Here is a 23487-nt window from a genome sequence, read left to right as displayed (position 1 = left end):
TCGCCACAAAAACTAGCTCAAAATGAACTATAAACCCAAATGTAAAACACAAGACTACGAAACCCAGAAGAGATAACAAAGAAAGTAACATAGAAGAAAACCTACATGACCTTGGATATGGTGATGCTTTTGTAGATAAAACACCAAAAACAAATCTCTCAAAAAAAAGAAAACAAACAACTGATAACATGGAATTCATTATGATTAAACAAACAAACAAAACTTCTGATCTATGAAATATAATGTCAAAAGAATGAAAATACAACTGGGAGAAAATATCTGCAAAAGATGTATTTCGTGAAAGGTTGTTATCCAGACTATACAAAGGACTCTTAAAACTCATCAATGAGAAAACAAACTACTTGATTAAAAGATGCACTGAAGACCTTAACTAATACCTCACCAAAGAGGAGCCACATTGTGCACAGTATTTTGAAATTTACATGTGAAAAATAATCAATTGAATTTGAATTATGATCTCCTGTGATCATTTTTACCATGGAAAAACATTTCAGTGTGAAGGAGGGAATATGGAAGGAAAAACTGAGGCAAGTGGTGAATCAGTGAGCCCAGTAGGAGAAACTGCAAATATTTTAAAGACATGTTCGGAAGAGTCAACACAAAATCTAGGATTTTACAAGCGAAGAGTTTTGGGAAATACTTTTAAAAATGCAAAATCATAAATATTACTTATTATGAATCTGAAAACATATTGAACATTAGGAAATAAGTGATACAAATTATTTAAAGGCTGAGAAATATCAACTATATTACAAACCTCAAACATATAAACATAGTTTAACTGCCTGACACACCTCTTTAATTTTACTTTTTTGACTCTTTCTATTCAGTGATTTAATAATTTATTTTTCTACAGTGATAGCTGAGCATTAGCTCAGCCCTCCCTATAGCATCATTTGTCAAAATTATTTCATTAAAGTTTTATTATTTTTATTGATATCTGATAGCTAATTTTATGGATTTTTTTCCGTTGTTGCCAAATTTGAGAATATTATATTAGACTTTTCTTATTTGTGTTTTAACATATTAGTACATTGGCGAATCCATTTGTATGGATTCTAAGTAACCTGGAATACTCTATGACACTAGATGAGTCTACTGTTTCTTTCAGAGTTTGGGAGATGGGCATGCAAATGAAGGACTCTAAATTTTGGCATTATTATCCTCAAGAAAAATGTGCTTTCTCTACTTGTACACATATTTGAGAAACATTAAATGTTTAAGATGATTTCAATACCTTAAAATGATTTGAATATTGATTCAAGTGTAGGGGACATAGTATATGCAACATGGAAGAACTAAGGTATTCTACACTGAATCTCTTTTTTATTCCCTATGATTTTAAAGGTCATTACTTTTTAAAATAATCTGTACCATAGTTCCCTGGAAGGTATCTCCCAATATCTCAAAGGTAAAGTAAAATAATTCCCATGCCCATCCTACAGCATCTTCCTGAACTTTATATAGTTTTCTGCATTTATAGCAAAGAAATCAAATGTGGTTAAAATTTAATTATCACTTTCTGGTTTATTTCTTTATCTTTGTTTTAATTTTTTTATACTACATTAAGTACCAGTAGAATATAAACTATATAGATTAATTCTTTTTCTTTGTGTCCATATGTTTTCTTTTCTGTTGTTAGATCCTAATAATAGGCTACCCACATTGGTATCTTCACTTTGGTATCTTTACATTAAGATTGTTCTAAATATTTTTGATTAAACATTCAACTTGTTAGATGATGGTTTTTACATATGTACTATGTACATATATACACACATACATATATACAGATACATATATAGGTATATGCATATACCTATGATATTTTAAACCACCTTATGCAGATATAATTTGCATGGCATAATATCCAGTTATTCAATATATGGAATTCAGTGTTTTACGGAGTTGTACAACCATTACCATATTTGTTTCTATAAAATAAAATGTTGCAGCCTTGCTGTCTACATGTTGGAGGAAATCTTGATGGTATTTTGTCAGGTCTCTATTTTAAATTTTGACATGAGAAACATTTCCTGGACTTTTTTTCATTATGGTTTGCTTTTGTTTGTTGTCATCTATGTGAATATATTCAGATTTAGATGTTTGTTACTTGAAAAATTGCCATCTTGCTTAAATGTGAGTTTTATTTTTGGAGTTTTCTCCTCAAAAGTCTCATTTGCTTATTTTAATGTCAAAAGAACATAATATTTACTTCTGTTTCCTCTTTCTACTGCAAAATATTAAATAGTCTGAGCTATGATTAGAAATTACTGCCAGCAAAAGGCAAAGAAATTTTCTTTTCCAAGTTTAAAATATTTTTATGTAACTGAAACCAAGTATAGGGTTCGTTCTCCCATGTAAAGCACCATAGTACTTGGAGGATCTTTAGAATCTTGTCCCATTAATTTGTCAAGAACAACAAAATGTTATTGGTAATATGGTACTTTAAAGCCTATACCCTTGCATTTATTTTAAGTATTCATGATTTATTGATATTTTGTTGATTGAGATTTCTTTTTGGTTAGGGGATTAATTAAATTTGAAAAAATATGACATATTGATGTTAAGAAAGCATATCTAGGATTTACATATTTTGATAAAAAGTATCAGCTAAGGTTTATTACATTTATACCATTTTCATATTTTATGATACATAAAAGCATAAAATTACATGCAAAATTGCATATTAGCCAATGATCTCCCTGATAGCAAAAATCAAGGCATATCTGGGCTATTGAATGGATGACCACACATATTAGAAAGATAAGCATGTTTTGCAATAGTAGATTCTCATTCCTCTACCTGTAGACTATAGAGGTAGCCCCCACCATACCTTGTAAATTTTAATTGCTAAATCATTACAACTTTGTCTCTACTTGCATCATAATTCTGGTGACTTTAACATCCACAGAGACAATGAGTCCAAAGCACTGTTGTTTCAATTCAATTCCTTGCTAAGTTTTCCTCTACTCTTGTTTTCATATAATCTTTAATTCATATCCACCACTCATTCACTTGATCATACCCTAGATCTTATTCCTAACAACTTCACTACAGGTTCTCACATGTAAGAATCTTTTTCATCTCTATAATGTCTAAATCCTTGAGTCCTACAAAAGGATTCACATATTCCTTAATTTTATCTTCTAGCTACATCAGACTCACTACACATTCTGGCATTTGGGTCCCCAGAGGCTGCTGTCTTCATACTGGAATATAAAGAATACATATAAAGATAAAATATTTTCAAGATTTGAGGAGAAACTGAGGAGAATAGCAGAGATAAAATTGGGAAAACTTACTTTCTTCTCTTGGATTATCTTGGTTACCTTGTAGTCTATCTTGTTTAAAAACAAACAAAAATAGGGAGTTCCTATTGTGGCTAAGCAGGTTAGGAACCCAACTAGTATCCATGAGGATGAGGTTTGATCCCTGGGCTTGGTCAGTGGGTTAAGCATCCAACGTTGCTGTGAACTGTGATTTAGGTTGCAAAAGTGGCTCAGATCTGGCATTGTTGTGGTTGTGGTGTAGGCCAGCAGCTGCAGCTCTGATTTGACCCAAGGCCTGGGAATTTCCGTATGATGTGAGTGTGGTCCTAAAAAAAATTATCCATCATACAGAAGAGAAACTTATTAAATGTATAAGAATGGGATATATTACAGAATTTTTTTCATATTGGTCCTAATCACACTATCCTACACAGTTTTCCTCATTTGTCTTTGATGTTTCTGTCTGTTTCTAATCTGTTTGACCCTGAGCACTAATTCTTTTGAAATGCTGCTGAAGACTGTCAGAGGTCAGTCAGGTATCAAATGATTAATATTCTCCATGCCCTTATAGTACAAGTCTGATAACTTAACAAAGAAAGAGTTAAACATTTGTGTTTCATAAATACCATTGTGATGCAAAATGGAGTTCAGATTTTGGTGACTCTGGGTCAGTTAATAAAGTCCATCCATGCTATCTAAAAATCACTGTGAAAGTATTAGAACATGATTTGTGCAAACGAGATTAAGAAAAAGAAAAAACCTGGGATGAGTTGTCTATTTTTTTCTCACCCTTCTAGAGTAATCCACAAACTCCACAAAAGGCAACTATAAAACTGAGATGCTCAGCAAAGCTTGGGATCTGGGAAACCAATGGTAAGAATATTTGAGTGCTGTATTTTCCAAAGTCAGAGGTCCTCGGTAAATCACTTCAAAAAACTGTGGTTCTATTTGGATGAAACAGACATAGACAAGCCCTCCTAAGACAGAAACCCAAACTCAGGGAAAAAAAAAGACACACATACAACACAAAAACCCTATGAGGACAATAAATAAAACACATATTAAAAAATAAATTTCTCAATATCCATGCATGTTAGGATTATAGCTACAAACTCTCCAAAAATATTACACATAAACTCTAAGAAACAATTAATGAACATGATAGAATTGTTTGATACAGGAGCAAATGTGGAAACATTAAAATTCTTAATAGGGTTTTTGGAAAACAAGATGTTTAACAAAACAAATGATCATTCTATGGAATAAATTCTATAAGGAGACTAGAAAACATGATACATTAAGTAACTGTCCAAGGACATACTTTTAGTAAGTGTTGCTGCCTAGAGTCAAATCCAGTTTCCTCAGTCTGTATGCTTAATTACTCTTCTGTCTTTTCTTACTAACATTACATTAGAGGAAGCATCAAATTTCCCTACTTTAATGAACCTTCTTACTCTATTTGCTCTTTCGATTTTGAATGTTTTATGTTCAAATTTTGCCCTCTGTTAAACTAATTGCATATTTCAAAGGATTTATTCAGTCAGTCTTACATATATGAGAACATATGTGAACTCAGAAAACTATAGTTTTTCAGTATTTATGGATGAGACTTCAAAGTACCATTATTTTAATGTAATTTTTATCGCTTTCAGTAACCTGATTATACACTCTACCATGAATTTGTTCTAGTTTATATCATCTGCAAAAAACAAACAAACAAAATGAAACACATAAAATTTCCAAATGTGATGTATTATGCAACTGGTTCCATAATTCCCTAGGAATATACCCACCAGGTGAGCCAGGCCATTGTCCCAACCTAAATGCACATTAGCACTAATCCAGTCCACAGAGATTCACTAGTTTTGGCTTCTGAACAAGTTTCGATTATAACTTTTATCTGTTTCAGGGTCTGCAACTATCCCTTCAGGTGGTCAATTTTCTCCAGTAAATAGAGTTTAAATAGACCACTTTCAAGGTGGTCCCTCCCATTTAGTGTTCAAAAGGATTATTACTGTTATGATTTATTTATTCCATTAATGTAATTTAAGTTGGCTTAAATATTGCTAAGTAGTTTCTATTTTTTTTTCTTATTTTTTATTGTTATTTTCCCAATACAATTTTTCTATACTGTACAGCATGGTGACCCAGTTACACATACATGTACACATTCTATTTTCTCACATTATCATGTTCCATTGTAAGTGACTAGACTTAGTTTTCTATTTTTCATTTACTTTGATAAATGAGTGTCTAAAACAAGTTTGGTCTACATTATGACAAAACTTTAGATCTATATATCTATATATACTTGATTCTGTTTCAGCAGAATAAATTGTACATGGATATTCTTCTGTATATGCCAGCTTCATAACAGCTTTGGGGTCTTTTTGAAGCTTTGCTGTAAATGCATAGGCCATTTATAATTGTTATAATTTCTTGGTTAAAATTCTCTGATTATTAAATGACCTTTCTCTACAGTAATAATTTTGATCTTAGTATCTATTTTATGTAATATTACTATAGACACCTCGGCATTCTGTAAGTACTCATTTTCTCATCTTTTTACTTTCAACTATTTGTGTATTTGGATGTAAAATATATTTCTCTTAGCATTATAGGTGGATCATGTTTTGTTTTTTAAAATTAATTTTGCCAGTCTCTGTCTTTTGTTTTGAATGCTTAATCCATTTATATTTAATATGACTGACAAAGTAGGATTTTTCTGGTATTTTGCTGGCATCTTTTACTTTTAGTTTTTCACTCTATTATTTCTCCATTACTGCCTCCTTCTGAGCTAAACAGAAAATTTTAGCCACAGCTGCAGCAACACAGGATTTCTAACCCACTGTGGCACACTGGGGACCTAACTTGTGTCCTAGTGCTCCAGAGATGCTGCCAATTAACCCCCATGTGCCACACTCTGACTTTTTTATTTTTAATACGACTATGGTATGTCTAGAATGAATCTCTTTGAGTTTTTTCTACTTGAAGTTTCCTGAGCTGAGCTTCTTTGATGTGTAGAAGAAGGTTTTGCATCAAATATGTAAAGTTTTTGACTATCGATTTTTTCAAATTTTTTTTTTTTCTGTTCAATCATTTTTTCTCATCTCCTGGGATTTCCATCATGCATATATTGGCATGGTTGCTGGTTTCCAAATCATTCTTATTTTTTTTTAAATTTTATCTTCCTCAGACTGTATGAACTCTACTGATCCACTGATGTAATTTAAATTTCACTGTTTCTCCTTTTTGTCAGCTCAAAACTATTGTTGTCCCACACTCAGCATAGTTTTTATTTCAGTTACTGTATTTTTCAACTTCAGAATTTCTATTTGGTCTCACTTATAAGTTATGTTTCCTTATTTGTATTTCCTATTTATAACTTCTTATTGTCACATATGTCTTTCATTATTTATACAAGGTTTATTTTTTAAACACAGTTTTAACAATTTTATCTGTTAAAACAAAACTGTGTACTCCCTAAGGATATTTTTCTCTTGGTTACTTTTTGTCCTCTTTTAAATGGCATACTTTGCTATTTCCTTGTTCATTTTGTAATTTTTGGCAAAAGCTGTTTATTTTAGACAATATAACAATGTTATCATGCATCTTCCATCATGGTTTGTTGTTTTTGTTGGTTTTCACTCTCATTGCTGTTGTTCTTATTGCTGATTATTTGTTAGTGAATTCCCTGGAATAATTATTTACATTCTTAATTCTGTACAGTGTTCACAAACTGAGATCTCTGGCAAATTGTTTTTAAAACTTTTTGGTTTGTTTGTCTGTGTTAAGCCTAACTTCCTAGAGAACATCCCTGTCTCAATATACTTTAGTGGTCTGACAATGATTGCTCAGATGTTTCTCATAACTGCCTTGCCTATATTTCTCTTTCTCTTTTCCAAGGAGCTCTCTGTGAGAAGGTGGAACTTCAAACTTAAGGCAGCCTTATATTTTACTTATGGCTTCTGTAGGTCCCGAGATGGCTCAGAGGTAGAATAAGGGGACTTTTTCCTATTCCAGTCTTTGCAAGAAATATATAGAGCATTTCCCATTCCCACAGCTTTTAAATCCCCTAAGAATAGCCTTCCAAAATTCCCTATGATTGGCTAGTTCTCCAGTATCTCTTTTAAAATGTTTGTCCAAGCTTTTTTTTTTTTTTTTCTTTACCCCAATTAAAGATCTCAGGGAGCTAAGTTGTTGCCAACTGATTTCTAGTATTTTTGGTGATTTTTTAAACAATTTCTTTATTTATTTTATTTAATTGATTTCTTTCCTTTTTTATTTTTTGTTATTATTATTTTTATAGTTATTTTTATGGGTATATATATATATATTTTTTTCCTGAGGTAAACTCTCAATTAAACCAAACAGCTAACATACTGCAGAAATAGAGTTTTCCCTGGGAGCTTTAGGTATAGATAAAATGCTTGTATTTTGGGGTGCTAATTTTACAAGGGTTCCAAAGAAGGTCGGTCTTTTCTGTTGATTGTTAGGCCAACTTCTTTTCAGGACTGTCAAACCAGGTAGCTTAGGAGGGAGAAAGGATAAGAATAGCCCCAAATCAAAACATCATATAGAAAAGGGATAACTACTTAGTACTGTGTAATAACCTTATGGGAATGTAATCTGAAAAGGAATGGATATATGTGTATATGTATAACTGAACCACTTTGCTGTACACCGGAAACAACAACATTCTAAGTCACCTATATGCCAATAAAATTTAATGAAAACAAACAAATAAAAATCACAGCCCATCTGGCTTACTGCCATATTTCCTGATGATGTTCATTTTTTTTTTTCTTTTCTGTGAAATTGGTCAATTTCCAGATTTCTGAAATGGTTATATGCAGTTGTTTTCCCAGTATTTTCATTAGTTTTGAAGAAGAGTACATTCACAGAGGTCCCCCTTCTGCCATTCCAGAAATCAACCTCTTCCCTTCATTGTTAACACGTTTGCTTCTTTTTTTCTCCTAAGGTTTATAGTATATATAACAGTTGATTATTAGAGTACAAAAATTCAAACAAGATAATCTGATAGACATAATAAAAGATCATAAGAACAGGCTTCGCAGTGTGCCTGTGAGTGCCACACATTCTCTTTCTATCTATCATCTATTTATCTATCTATCTATCTACCATCTATTTATCTATCTATCTACCATCTAAATATTTAAGAAAGTAACTGCATATCAGGCATATATGTTGGCTGGACAAATGGGAAAGAAAAAAGGTTAAATACAATCTTGAACGACAAGTATATAACTATTAGGATTCTTCCCACTTAAAAACATGAGACAGTTTACAGACATACATTTCAAATAATTATAAGATGTCAAAAACTCTTAGGTTGTCAGTATGTATGTGTAGGCAAGTGTTTTGGAGTGACCTAGAGTGTTATAGTATCTTCAGCTGTCCCAGTTATTTGAATCATTCACTGTATCCTACTGCCAGCAAAAACAGATGGCTTCAGTTACATAAACCAGGTGTTAATTTTGTATCACTGAAAGTATTATACTAAAAAATGTTCCTGGTCAGTAAAATCTATTTCACGAGTGCTGAGTTTCAAACACCTCATTTTCAAAAATATATATATTATTTTTAAAGTGTCCTTGTGTTAGATCTATAACACCACTTTTTCTTTTTTTTCTTTTTTCTTTTTTTTTTTGCTCTAGCCTTCTGCAAAGTACTTATTAAAATAAGTGTGGGTATTCCAGCTATGGGATTTTTTTCTATTCTAATACATATGCAGTTGAATCAAATCAAATGGGACAAATCATTTGCATTGAATTACAACAATCTATTATAGAGTTATATAATTTTAGATTTCTTTATCTTATGAAACTAGACAGATATGCCAAATCAAGTCAACCTCGATAATCCAACCATCATCTTTTTAAAGATATTTCCACATGCTCATGAATAGTTTTTAAAGAATCTTTTGTTACAGAAAGTGATATAACTTTCAGAATTGTTATATACTAAAACATATATTCTGAGATTATAGGATAATTTGGATATAATTCTATCCAATGATTTTAACTTAGTAGGAATCTTTACAGTTGAAAAAATGACATTTATTGGAAGTATACTGTACCAATTATCAATGAGTTCATCAGCTACAAATTTAGTCTTTGCTCTTTGACAGTGTAGCTGGGTTCTATAATATTTCTTTTGTGTGTGTGTGCGTATCCAGAAAAATGTTATCCTTGTTGGTAGAGGGTAGTGTAGGGTCATTAGAAAGGAAAGTTCTATTTTTTCTACTTCTTTCTTCCAGTGTGCTCATCTAGTTTTGCCCATGCAGAATGTGTGGCTTTTTTCAGCACTGGTTCTCTAGCCAGGAGAAAGTGGCAACTCCCCCAAAACTATGTAGTATGTTTTAACCATACCATATCCAATGAAGTCTGAATCCCAGTGTTGTGGAATATATATATTTTTTCCTTCCAACAGTCTTCTTTTCTCGGGCATACACATTTAGCTTTAGGGCATTCTTTAGAGTTATATACTTTTGTCTAAGACAATTTTAATCTCATGTTAGTTATAATTTATATTAATATTTTATCATAAAATTACTGTTCTCTTTCTGTTTATGGAACTAAATAAAACCTAATTTATAACAGCAGTGGTTCCTAGACATTGACCCAACTGATGAAGTTTGAGAAATGTTTTGTTTATGGCATTTGGCTTGAATGAACTGCAGATCTTCTTGCCAACAGGAAACAGATGCTAGTAACTCATTATAGCACAATTAATTAAGATATCATATGTAGTTGTTTGTGATGAATTGCCAACTGAAGTATATGCCTTGGACATCCAAGGGGCTACTGCATTTGACCTTTATGGAAATAACAATAAGACTATGTTGTAGAATGTATTCTTTCAGAGCTCTTCTGTGCCAATAAAACAAAAATGCAAACTGACTTCATTAATTTTCAGATTAAGTCATAATGCAATAACCAGATATCCTCCACAACAGCCCTAAAAATAAGCCAGTATTCCTGCAGACACAAAGCTAATTATGTTGAAAACCAAACATAAAGTTTAAGTTTGAATGTTACAGAATTAAACTATAGTTGGATTCACAGTCACATTAGTTATTCATGTGAAATTTAGGTCATTGCTTGGCAAATAACTGGATTCCAAAATTTTAAATGGAGACATCTTGTTAGGCTCAAAAACTGATACCATGAACTGCCAAGTCACTCTGAGACTCACAGATTATCAGAGGAGGTAGTTTGCCTTTCAGTGCCTGGGATTAGCTTTCCTCTGGTTGAAAATGCTGTGATAACATAAGTTGGGCAGATGTCTTGAAAGAGGATGACAATTTTCCTTAAGACCCACCAAAAGCATATTGTATTGCTACTAGAATCACCATAAGGTTAAAATTCCCCATGCTCAAAGGTGTACAAAATATGGACCAAGAAATAATAGCATACATACAAAAAGGCGCTAATAAATGCTGAAGGGAGCATCTGCATTCATGAAAATATCTCTGGTTGCTTTCTTTCGTATGGAACAAGTGGGAAAAACTTTCCCCAAAGGGAAAAGGATAGTGACAGTGTATTGGGTAAAGAGAAATATTCAGAATTTACTGGGATTACTATATACTCTGAGTCAAAACTGACAGCTGGGAACAGAAAATGCTACTGGGGTTCAACAGCCAAGATGGGAGCTTAAAAAGAATCAGTTATAGTAAAATTGGGAGATAAACTTCCTGAAATGATCTGTTTTAAAAAGCCTTTTACGTAGTGCCATCTTTTCCACCACCTGAATATATGGGTCTGGAAATCAAGGAGAGGAATTGGAATTGGCATCTCTCAATGTTACATCTATCTAATAAGCAATCGGCAGAATGTTTTTTTTCTGTTCCAATGACACTGACCTTTGCTTTGCTCTTTAATTGTTTTTAGAATTCGGGGGGGGGACAAACTTCTATTAAGAGACATAATAAGGTTCTAGTGAATTGCAATATGAATCCAAGCCATTACTGGGTTTTGAGACTCAGATATTTGAGGACTCAGGCCATTCTTTAATTCAGGTTTGGGCTACTCCACTGGAGAAGAACCTCAACCAGCTGATATTTTTGAGTAGTGTACGGGAAACACAGAATGGATGGTAAAAGAAGAATCCATAGATATTCATTATTACCAATTAAGGAAATAAAGACTGTAGTAGTTTTTCACATTCTTTGTTTCTCATATGCATGCATTTATGTATATATGTGAATCAATGTTTTCTTCTGTCTTCTCTTTAAAAGATATATATATGGAGTTCCCTCTCTTGCGCAGGGGTTTCGGATCTGACTGCAGTGGCTTGGGTCTCTGTGGAGGCATGGGTTCAATACCCGGCTCTGGCACAGTGGGTTAAGGATCTGGCATTGCGACAGTTATGGTGTAGCTTACAGCTGCTTCTTGGATTCCATCCCTGTCCTGGGAACTTCTACATGTGGTAGGTGTGGCCAAAAAAAGGAAAAAAAAGGTAAGAAAAGAAAAATAAGAAAACAAACAAAATATAAAAGTTGTCGCATGTTAACTGCCAATTCGGTGTTAGGTACTAGTATTCAGGGGACTGGGGTTATGACAGAATTTGAGAAGTAATCAACATAGCCATAGTAATGGATGCAAAGATTATTGGGACTGTGCACCTTTTCATTTTGAGAAAAAAAGCAAGAACTTACTTATTTGTAGGAAAGGTAGCCATATATTTTTAGATGTAAATATAGTTTGTTTCTCTGTGGGGAAGTTTATGTGCATATGATAGTGGGATAACTGAATAACCGAAGGGGCTAGGTTAGTTATAAATTCATTGCCTTTCTATTCTGTGGCAATTACCGTAGGCCCTTGTAATTTTCTTTTTTTTTTTTTTACCCAGCCAGTTCAATGTTAAGCCTTATTAGTATAAACACTAAAAGGGATTTCTCTTCCTGGTTCCAGTAGATGTGATGTTCTGGTGTGCCCCTAGTATGTGGTATTATTTAGCAATATCCTAGTGGCTGGGCTGGCAGCAAAAGGTACCTGCTCATTTTCTCCCAGCACACTCTTCCCCACCTGGACTGTTTCCAGAGGTCAAGGGACCTTCAGCAATAAAGGATTTGGTGATATTCCTGAGGACACTTATTTATTTATTTATTTTCCAAGTGAAAAGCCAAAGAAAGTCAATACCAAACTTGCCTCCAAAACTTGAAGATTTCCAGAAACTTCCTGGTGAATTTAGCATGTGATTTCAACTGGCTTTCAAGCAAATTTAAAGCAATTGCACAAGACACTTGCTAGGGAATCTTATTCCAGCAAGTGTTCTCTACCTGCCAGCCACCAGCCCTGGCCAGAAACAGTAGAAAAAGTGTCAACCTTTCTGTAGGCTTCAACCACCCTCTTCATATTCTTTCCTTCAGTGTGCTACTTTCTTAGGTACCCTCACTCAGACATAAAATATCCTTTAGAATCCACTTTTTCTTTTCCATCTAAGCAATCCTACGTTCTTTTAATCCACTGTCAATACTCTTTATATCAAATTTCTCTTGTTCAAATTAAAAGGTGGTTTCTCTCATTTTACTGGAACCATATTAATGCATGTATTAAATAAACATGTTGCAGAATTCACTAGTAAAGAACTGATTGTGTAGAGGATGAATATTACTACATAAATGGTAGCATGAAGCAAAATATGTTCACAGTAGAGCATGTGATATATTTGTAGAAGGGTCATGAATAGTTCATTCAAACTATTTCATCTAAAATATCCAAGGCAAATTTGATCCAAGTTGCTGAGAATATAGATTTAAGAGATCACATATTTAGGACTCTATTAAGCACAGTGCTGTATGGTTGAAGGAGTGGCTAAACATTAAATTGTGCAGGCATGATATAAATTCAGAATATATTTAGAAAGTAAAAGTGTAGCAAATATTTATTATCATTTTAGCTGTTACAAAGCAAAATGAAATCATAAATATACATTTCCTCGTTCATAGCATGGAATAGCTTACACGGAAATATTAATATATTTATGTAAAATTAAATTTTGCTTGGTATCTCATGGGGAATCAGATTTTTAAATAAAAGGTATATACAAGTTCCCCTTCTAAGTATCTTTTCCTCCTACCTGAATGACTAATTTTAAGGTAGGTAAATTTGATTTTATAAGTCTTTTGGTCACAAGATTAATTTTTAACATTTGGTATAACTGTAAAGCCTTAGACTCATGGTTAAGTCTTGTTTGTCAGAATATCATCACAGTTTTAAGTTCTTTTTATAATGATTGATTAACATGACTACTCACTATCAGAACACTCTTTGAATTTCATGTAAAGTAACTAAAATAGAAAAAAAATGTTAAAAATACACAAGTTAGAGCAAAGTAAAAATGTCAAAGCATTTAAAATAACATCTGTGCACGAGCAACAGCTTTTATAACCTTTGTCAATTAACCATTAGATCGTGGCCTTACAGTGAAGGGGGCATGACTACACGCAAGGTTTTTCCTTGATTAAGGAGGTTCCACAAAGAGAAAATCAGAAATGCTGGAATAGTAAGTCCTTTGCTCCTGAACGTACATGTAGGTGATATAGCACAGCATCTTCTCACCCTGAATGAAGGCAGAAATATGCTGCTGAAGTTAATGCTTTAGGGTTCTTTTCTTCATAAGACGGGTGATTTCCCATCCTCATAGTTGCTTCTAGCTACATACGGTGAAGCCCAGAGTTACACAAATCCTAGAGTTACAACTTCTGACATTAAGCTCACATTGTTACAAACTCTTTCTGGCCCAGTACTTATGTGAATAGCTGTTTGTATGTGTCATGTTTACGTTTTGGGGATGTTTTTTGACCTGTATAGAAGGACCTGCTGTTATGATCAGTCAGGCACTTATTACATTTATAAGAATATTTCCAGGTGTGGAGTGAAGCACCTTTCTGGTTTAGTAGAAATGTTTAAGAATGTTTCAGAATCTGTTTTTAGTCTTCGATGTACTGTTATGTGCATTTCACCTTTTAATGAATGCAATATTTACATTTCTTATTTTTCAGAGCTATTATCTATTTAATTTTTATTTTTATCCTGACTTCTTTACTTACATTTTCTGTTACCTTCAAAATTTGTGATGGAAGGGGGTCATCTATAGCATGTGCTCAGTTGACCCTCTTAAATTAGAGGGCATAACAGATACTTTCACATGACCGTATTTGTGCATTACTCATGAACATAAAAATATACATACATATATATTGAAGTTTTTAAAGCAATTTTAGAAATTTTCAGCATTAATTTTCTAAGGTTATTTCATACCCTGCTGTAATTCCTGAGCTTCACAATTCAGTGATTTTAGTTTATAAGCATACATTTTTAAAACCCAGCAAATCCATGTCATAAAACATTCTGTTTCTTTAAAAAATAAGTAATAATTTTCTCCATGATACTGTTCTCTCTTCTCTAACTTTCATAATTTATCCATTTACTACCCTTCATAAATTCATGTAATTCTTTGTTATTCTTTGAATACAAAATGCTTGTAATTTAGCCTTCTTTCTTTTATATAATGTTTTAACAAATTAATATTGTATTTCAAAAGTAAATCTGTGTTATATCATCAGCAATTTGCCTTGTGCCTATTTACCACCTTATGATTATATTTATCATTCTCATTTTGTGAGCTAAGTGTTAAAATTTTTCACTTTGAAATTCATATCATTTTCTATAGAACTATTTTCAAATAAATTGTTCATAAATGTTATATCTTGTTATTTTTAGCATCACCTATTTTGTGGATTTTGAAACAAAATAAAAGATAGCAAACATTTATAAAATTACATTAAAAGGCACTGTTATCTATAAAACTCAAAATGTTAAAGAGTTTGATTTAATCAAAGGTAACTTCATTAAATGGCAATTTGAATATTGAATATTATACATGAGAATTAAGGCAGAGACTCAGTAATAATGCGATTAAAAATGAGTGTAAATGCTATGGTTGATTATTTTAAGCAAAAATATGATCCTGTCAATTTTCACAATAGAATTAGCAATATCATTATTTTTAAAATTATCTTGAGCACTTTGCATTAATTTTTCTCCTTCCACAACACTTCTTTTCAGAATGTATGTTCATCTATTCCGTGAATTAATGTATACTGCTCTCCTTAGTGCACCCAAGGAATGAGACTATATACTGTGGTATATAAAAGTAAAGACTTAAGATATAGTTAGTGGCCTTAAGTACCACTAACTATACACAGTTATAGTAGAAATAGGAAGAGGTATTAAGCATAAACTTAAAAAAACAGTACAAAAAGCTAAAAGCCAAATGATTGATTTTATGTGTAGATTAAAAAATATATCTTTTTTTTTTTTTTTTTGTCTTTTTGCTATTTCTTTGGGCCGCTCCCGCGGCATATGGAGGTTCCCAGGCTAGGGGTTGAATCGGAGCTGTAGCCACCGGCCTACGCCAGAGCCACAGCAACGCGGGATCCAAGCCGCGTCTGCAACCTACACCACAGCTCACGGCAACGCCGGATCGTTAACCCACTGAGCAAGGGCAGGGATCGAACCCGCAACCTCATGGTTCCTAGTCGGATTCGTTAACCACTGCGCCATGATGGGAACTCCTAAAAAATATATCTTTAAAGGTATTTAGGATTTTATTTACACAGAATAGAATGTGCTAGGGATGGTGGTAATGAAAACAACTTGTCCAATTTCATGAGGTAGTGGAATGTGAGAACATGAGGCATGAAGAAGGAACAGTGAGGAGAGTGGTGTCTACACTATTCTCTGAGCCACCAACAATGGCCACCTAAAATGTAACTCTTGTCATACCACTCCATGATTTAAACCAAAATTTGGGCTCTGATGAGAAAACAGGAATTCTCATGAGCAGAAGATCATCTGCTTTCAAACATTTTAGAGTGATGAAAATATTTTGGAATTTGGTAGATGTGATGGTTCCACAACACTATAATAAATGTAATAACCAAATTGTATACATTAAAATGATTAATGGTTAATTTTATTTTTTATAAATTTTACCTCATTAAAAATAATATAAATATACATTCTTGTTTTGGTTCAAGATCTCAGATATCTATAGCCAATAAGCTCTTCACATGCCTTATATTCTGCCAGGCTATATGACTGAAATTCTCCAATGGTGATTTTCCCTCACCAGTGCCCTTCTGCCTTAATCATATGATCAAATCCCTACGGGAAACTTTGTAGAGAAACTCCTGGTATCCCTAATTGCCGTAAAATTTCTTAACTCATTCTCAAAAACATAACAATATAAATTAGGTCAACCAATCCACGACAAAGAAGGCAATAATATACAAATGGAAAAGGACAGTCTTTCAAAGAGTGGTGCTGAGAAAACTGGAGAGCTACATGCAAAAGAATGAAACAACACCACTTTCTGACACCACATGCAAACATAAACTCAAAATGAATTAAAAAACTTAAATATACGACTTGAAACCATAAAACACCTAGAAGAAGTCATAGGAAGTAAGTTCTTGATATTCATCTTAGCAATATTTTTAAAGATCTATCTCTTCAGGAAAGAGTAACAAAAGCAAAAATAAACAAATAGCACCATATCAAACTAAAAAGCTTTGGCATAGAGAAGGAAACCATCAACAAATGAAAAGGCAACCCACTAAATGTGGCAAAATATTTGTAAATGATATGCTAGATAAGGAGTAAATATCCAAAATATACAAAGAACTCATACCACTCAGTATCAAAATGCCAAACTATCCAATTAAAAAATGGGAAAAGGATCCGAACAGTTATTTTTCCAAAGAAGACGTACAGATGTCCTACAGGCACATGAAAAGATGGTCAACATCACTAATTATCAGGGAAATGCAAATCAAAACCACATGAGTTATCACTCCACACATAACAGAATGACTATTATCAAAAAGAGAAGAAATAACAAGCATTGATGAGAATGTGGAGAAAAGGGAGCCCTCATGCACTGTTGGTGGGAATGTAAATTGGTACAGCCACTGTGGAAAACAGTATGGAAGTTTCTCAAAAAATCAAAAATAGAACTACCATACAACCCACCAATTCCACTATTTATCTGGAGAAAACAAAATCACTAATTCAAAAAGATACATGCACTCAATATTTATTTGTAGACAACCTAATTATCCATCAATAGATGAATAAAGAAGATGTGGCATATATATATATATATATATACATATACATATACATATATACATATATACATATATATATATACATATATATACATATACATATACATATATACATATATACATATATATATATACATATATACATACATATATATACATATATATATATATATATACAGTGGAATATTACCCACAAAAAAGAATGAAATGTTGCCATTTGCAACAGCATGGATGGACCTAGAGGGTATTATGCTAAGTGAAATAAGTCAGACAATGACAAATGTCTTATGATTTCACTTAAATGTGGAATATAAAAATCAAAAGAAACAAAAGTAAAACAGATTCATGGTTACAAAAAACAAACTGGTGGTTGCCAGAGGGTATGGGTTGGGGATGTACAAAAGATTGCAGGGAATTAAGAGATGCAAATTTTAAGTTATAATATCAATAAGTAGTGGAAATGTAATATATAGCATAGAGAATAAAGTCAATAATATTGTAACAACTTTGTATGCTGACAGAGGGTAAGGAGACTTTTAGTGGTGATCATTTTGTAATGTATAAAAATATCGAAAAACTGTAGTACCTATGAAACTGGTATAATATAAGCCAATTATACTTAAATTAAATATATACATAAATTTAAAAATATGTAAGTCATTGTTTTTTTTTGTTTTGTTTTGTTTGTTTGTTTTAATCTGCCAGACAAAGCCGCAGGAGAAATCAGGTCTGTTACAGAGGAAACAAAGAAAAATGAGGCATGGATGTCCAGGCTTGGCACAAAGATGGCTCATTTCAGTTTCTACAATAGCACTGTTCGATAGAAATAAAATGTGAGCCATATAGATAACTTTAAATTTCTGGAAGGCATAGCTAAAAAAAATAATTTTAATTAACCATATATATAAAACTTATTTTAACATGTTACAGATATAAAATATTATTGTGGTACATTTTATACTAGGTTACATTGTATATTTTACATTTAAAGCATATCTGAATTTGAGTAATTCGCATTTCAATTACTCAATGACAACTGTGGCTAGTGTCTGTTTTATTAGACAACATCGCTAGAAAACATGTAAAGTGCTGATGGTCATACATTGTAAAACAGTTATTTAAAAAATATTTTAAATACTTAAGTTTCATATAAAAGAGCCAGATCTGACTATTTGAATGTTCACCTTTGTCATACACCATTGGTAGAAAGATTTCAATCTATAATAGCAGATTAGCCCTTATTGTCTAGAGAGTGAGAAAATCCTGCCTATTTTCTTTTGAGTTGGGAGTGTGGGAAATTATATGAAGCAGAAGGAGGGAAGTTCGGTTGTGTTCTGGCCAAAGAATCTGCAAATTTAAATTCTGAAGAGGATGAGTGTTAGGGTAACTGAAACCCTAAAAACATTTGTTGGTGTCAATCAGAATGATATTATGCCAAAAGTATAGTTACAACAATGTAAAGAGAGTTGTACTACATGAGTAGACAGAAAAGAATGAATCAGACAAATCTTAATTGATTTTACAATATTTTGTGAATACAAACATTCCATATTCTGTGAGGGACGAAACAGGTCACTGAGTCAAAGGCCATTATCCTACCAAGAGCCCTCTGGAGAAGGGCAATGGAAACAGACAGCAAAGGCTAGTAAGTGTTCAGTCTTCATCCAAAGACACGGGTGAAAACTGTGTACTCAGGAGGTGTGCAGGTCAGACATGCTAACAAGGGAGAACCAAAAAACATCCAAAGGTAGCAACAACTTAGTTTTTTCTCTTCTCAGAAAACAAAAATGAAAATCCCTGTGGACTTGACCAGCCTGAACTGCAGTGGGGATCTGGGACTACAAGGAAGACAACCTAAGGACCACAGTTCAAATAGCAACATTCCTCTCCTCTTACAGATAATTTCAGGCAAGTCTCCTATATTACATGCACCTTAAAAACAAAACAGGAACCAAAATAAAAAAGCAAAGTTCCCTTGAGAATTGGGCTTATTGCCCCCGGGGGGGGGGGGAGGGAAAGAGGTTTTAAAACCTAAAGAGACTAGAAATAATTAGTATGTTAAAGTGTTCTCCCACAAACTCAACTGCCCTGAGGCTTAAGAAATTTAAGTAGACATTTCAAAAGCTGCAACATTTCTGCAATTTTGTATGTAAGCATGTCAACATTCTATGTGTCTAAATGCCATTATTTTTCATAATTACAGTAACTCTTCCTCAAACAGAAGGATGTTAAGTCTCTTTGAATATGTTCATTATGAAAGAGTTGAAGAACCAGAAGAAATTCATTGTCATAGGGAATTCAACTCCAAGGCATCATCTTGGTCCCATCTTTCTACATGTCATAAAGATTCACTTGACCCTGACATTTCACAATCTTGCAAACCTTGAACTCCTCTACAAATTCACTTGGTTCAGGTCTTCAGTCACACACACTTTGACCCTCAATGTATTACTTGCAACAATGATAAAATTCCTTTGTCTCCACACCAATCATTGCCCTCAGTCTCAAACCTTTCCTCACTTGTCAACAATCTACATTCCATGGAAATCAGGCCTAGAGGCCCTTACAGGTTGAGCAATTTCACACTGTACCTCATTAAGAGATCTTTCTGAATCCTGTTTGTGTGTAAACTCAGCCTTCATAACAACTTCATCTCCTGCCTCATCCTGTTCTATCATTTCACTGATTTAGCTATCAATAAAAGTATCATTTTAAAATATCTAATAATAATGTAACAAAGCCAAATTTAATCTAAGGAATTTATAAGCATTTAATTTTCTTCAAAACAATTATTCAAGGAATAAATATCACCTCTAACATTTTATAGATGAAGAAACTGAATATTGGAAATAAATTAGGAACTTGCATCGAATTCTAGGCAGGTGGACTCCCACACCATAGATTTTGCCTTCCATAATGCACTGTAAGCAACCTTCTTTACAAGTGAAGAGATTTCTTCCTTCTCTTCCAGTCTAGATATATTCATTTTCTAAAATAACACTAGCCTTCTCTGACTCCCTCACAATGGTTATCATTTCTTTGTTGCCTCTTATATTTGCTGTTTTTTTTTCTAAGTATAAAATAATACAATGACTAATATAGTTAAAGGAGAGATAGCAAAATAAATAATTGTGGGGATGATAAAGAGAATCCAGCTACAATTATGATAGAACTTATAAAGCAAAAATTATACAAGACATAACTGCACCAACATTTTCAAAACTAGAAAAGACATTTTAATGTAAATTATATCATCAAGTTTAAGTAAGGCTATATAAGCAAAGATTCACTACCCTCAAAAAATGATAGTGGCTAAACTTTTTCTATACCTTGAAAGAATTTGTGTAAGATGAGGATTTCTTCCTTAAATGTTTGGAAAAATGCATCACTGAGATCATCACATTCTTAGTCTTCCTTTTTTGGAAGGTTTTATAAAATGGATTAATTGTCCTTAATAATGATATCAGATTCTTCACAGTTTGCATTACTTCTTCAGTCATCTTTGGTAAGGTTATTACTTTGAGGAATTTATCTATTTTTTCCAAACTTTAAAATGTAATGTTGACTATAATATGCACTTGTTACTTTATGAATGTCTTACAATATGGCATGATATCGTTTATATTACTAATATTGGTAACTTCTATTTTCTCTATAGAAGTTTTACTATAGAATTTTTTCAATTTTGCTGTAAGTTTGTTATTAAATAAAAATCATCAATGGACTGCTTTTAGCTTTGTTGATTTGGTATATTGGATGTTTGTTTTCTCTCTCATTGATTCCTGCTATAGATTTGATTTTTATCTTCCTTTTTCTTTAGATTTGATTTTCGTGTTTTTTCCCCAGTTTCTTGAATTAGAAGATTATCATTGATTGTTTCCTATCATCTTCTCTAGTGTATATATTTAAGGCTATCCATTTCCCTCTAATCAGTGCTATTACTGTATTCTACAAGAGATAACATGCACGGCTTCATATTATTCTGTTCAAATATTTTAATATGTCTACTTCGACTTATCATTTGACTAATTAATTATTTAGTAGCCTACATAGCCATATACCCTTTTTCCCCCCTGAAAAGAGTGTTTTTCTAGTTATCTATTTGTTGTTAATTTTTAGATTAAATCCACCCAGGTCAGGAAAAACACAAATGACTGCACATATGGTAGCAAAGATCAAAACAATAAAGATTTTAGAGGGGGGCTACAGGAAGACATCTTTGTGATATTGAGTAGAATAGCTTTTGTTTTTCAAATATGTTGCAATAAGCACTGACCATAAAAGGAAATATAAATGTTACAATAAAATTAGGAATATCTGCTCCTCAAAAGCCACAATTAAGAAAGTCTAAAGACAATCTATCAAATTAGAAGACAGTCATTGTACTTCCATTTGATTTTTCATATGCACAAATTAGTAAGAAAAAAATGGATGGCCCAACAGAAAAAAAAATACCTCAAAGACTTAATACTTCATATAAGAGAATATTTAAATGGACAATAAACATATTTAAAGATGTTCGACTTCATTACTCATCAATAAAATGCTATACATTTACAAATACAAGAATGGCTAAAATGAAAATAACCGACAATTTTAGGTATTAGCAGAGATATGGAAATACAATTTAATATGAAACTCTGGTGGTGAGAATGTAAATTTGAAAATGATTCTGAAAAACTCTTTGAGATCATCTTAAAAAATAAAACATACTTAACCTGTGGCTCTGTAAGAGCATTCTAAAAAGAATATTCATACATTTGCTAATTAAAGCATATGTATTAGAATGTTCATAGCTACACTATTCAGTCTTTCCCCCCTTCCCCCTCAAAAAAGAAAATCTACCAAACTGCTTATCAAAATTTGACACTATAAATAAAGTATAATATAGAGGCAGGGAGGAGTGAGGTCAGCAAAATAGCATCATAGGAATTTCTAGCTCTTGTCCCCTCGGAAATATCATTTTGAGCAACTGTGAATGAAAATACCTTCACAAGAGCCAAGGATTCCAGGTGAAGGATGGCAGCACCTGCGTGAAACACAAAAATAAGAAAAAATGCTTTGAGGAAGGCAGGGGAGATAGAATCACATCCTCCGCCCCATTACCCCTCCCCCACGCCAGGGCGGCCAGAGGAGAGAGTGAAGTGAGTGCCCGACTTCACAGAGGACCCCAGACCAGCCCACCCCAGCACCAGGCCAACTCCGCAGCCCTATAGGGCCCCTGAGGGCTCCCAGGAAGCCAGACCCCAGGCCACCCTGGCCCCGGCAGCTCGCCTGCCACCTGGCTCCCGGCAGGCGGCTCAGACACAGAGCTCCCATCTCCCCGTCACGCCCCTCCTCCTCTCTCGACTCCCTTGCCACAACGCCTGCCAGCTCTCACAGCCTCAGGTGGCCCCTGCAGCCCCAGGCAGCCTCCAAGACCCCAGGCTTCCAGCGGGCCCCGCGCAGCCAAACTGGACTCACCTCAGAGCCTCAACTTCTTGGGCTTCTTCAGGCGGCTCCCAGGACACGGGGTTTCCGGCGCACTCCTATCCCGGCTGCCGCCCCACCCCGCGCAGGGCTGTGGCTCCTGCTACTGTGGCCTCAACTGCTGGTGAACCCAGGCTCCCAGCCTACCTCAGCACCCGCGGGCTCCCACAATCGGCTCCCTCCGCAACACCAGCTCCCGGGACAGGCCAGCTCCAGACCTGCAGGGCTTCCACAGCCCTAGGTTGTTCCTGAAGCCTCAAAACCTCACCCTTGCAAACCCAGGCTCTGGCCTGGCACCACGCGGAAGGCTGAATGCTGGGACCCAGGCTTTCAACCCACCTCAGCACCCGGCCCTTCCAAGGTCCCAGGGCTAGGCTGCTCCCCGCGGATGTAGACCATACACCAGTTGCCACCAACTGGACTCTCGGCCGCCAGAGCACCAGGCCCGCTCTCCTGGACGCTCCCTTGCAGGACTCCCAGAGATTCAGGCCCTGGTGCCCAATTGGCCCAGGCAGCTCTCATGTTCGGGCCCCAGGATGCAAGCCGACTCTGGAAGCTCCAGTT

General features: G+C 34.0%; 1 long non-coding RNA gene across 1 annotated transcript in view; it reads right to left on the bottom strand.

The window, feature by feature from the left end:
• LOC110257224 overlaps positions 1-23018 on the bottom strand; it is a 32703-nt gene extending 9685 nt beyond the window's left edge. The window contains exons 1-2 of the long non-coding RNA XR_002339535.1: positions 22918-23018; positions 22443-22483 (exon numbers count right to left, since the gene is read on the bottom strand). This is a non-coding gene — a long non-coding RNA (uncharacterized LOC110257224). The remainder of the gene's footprint in view (positions 1-22442; positions 22484-22917) is intronic.

This window comes from Sus scrofa, chromosome 16 (assembly GCF_000003025.6).
Source record: "Sus scrofa isolate TJ Tabasco breed Duroc chromosome 16, Sscrofa11.1, whole genome shotgun sequence".
Classification (NCBI taxonomy): domain Eukaryota; kingdom Metazoa; phylum Chordata; class Mammalia; order Artiodactyla; family Suidae; genus Sus; species Sus scrofa.
Note: the sequence above shows the minus strand (reverse complement) of the source record. Positions and strands in the feature narration are given on the sequence as shown.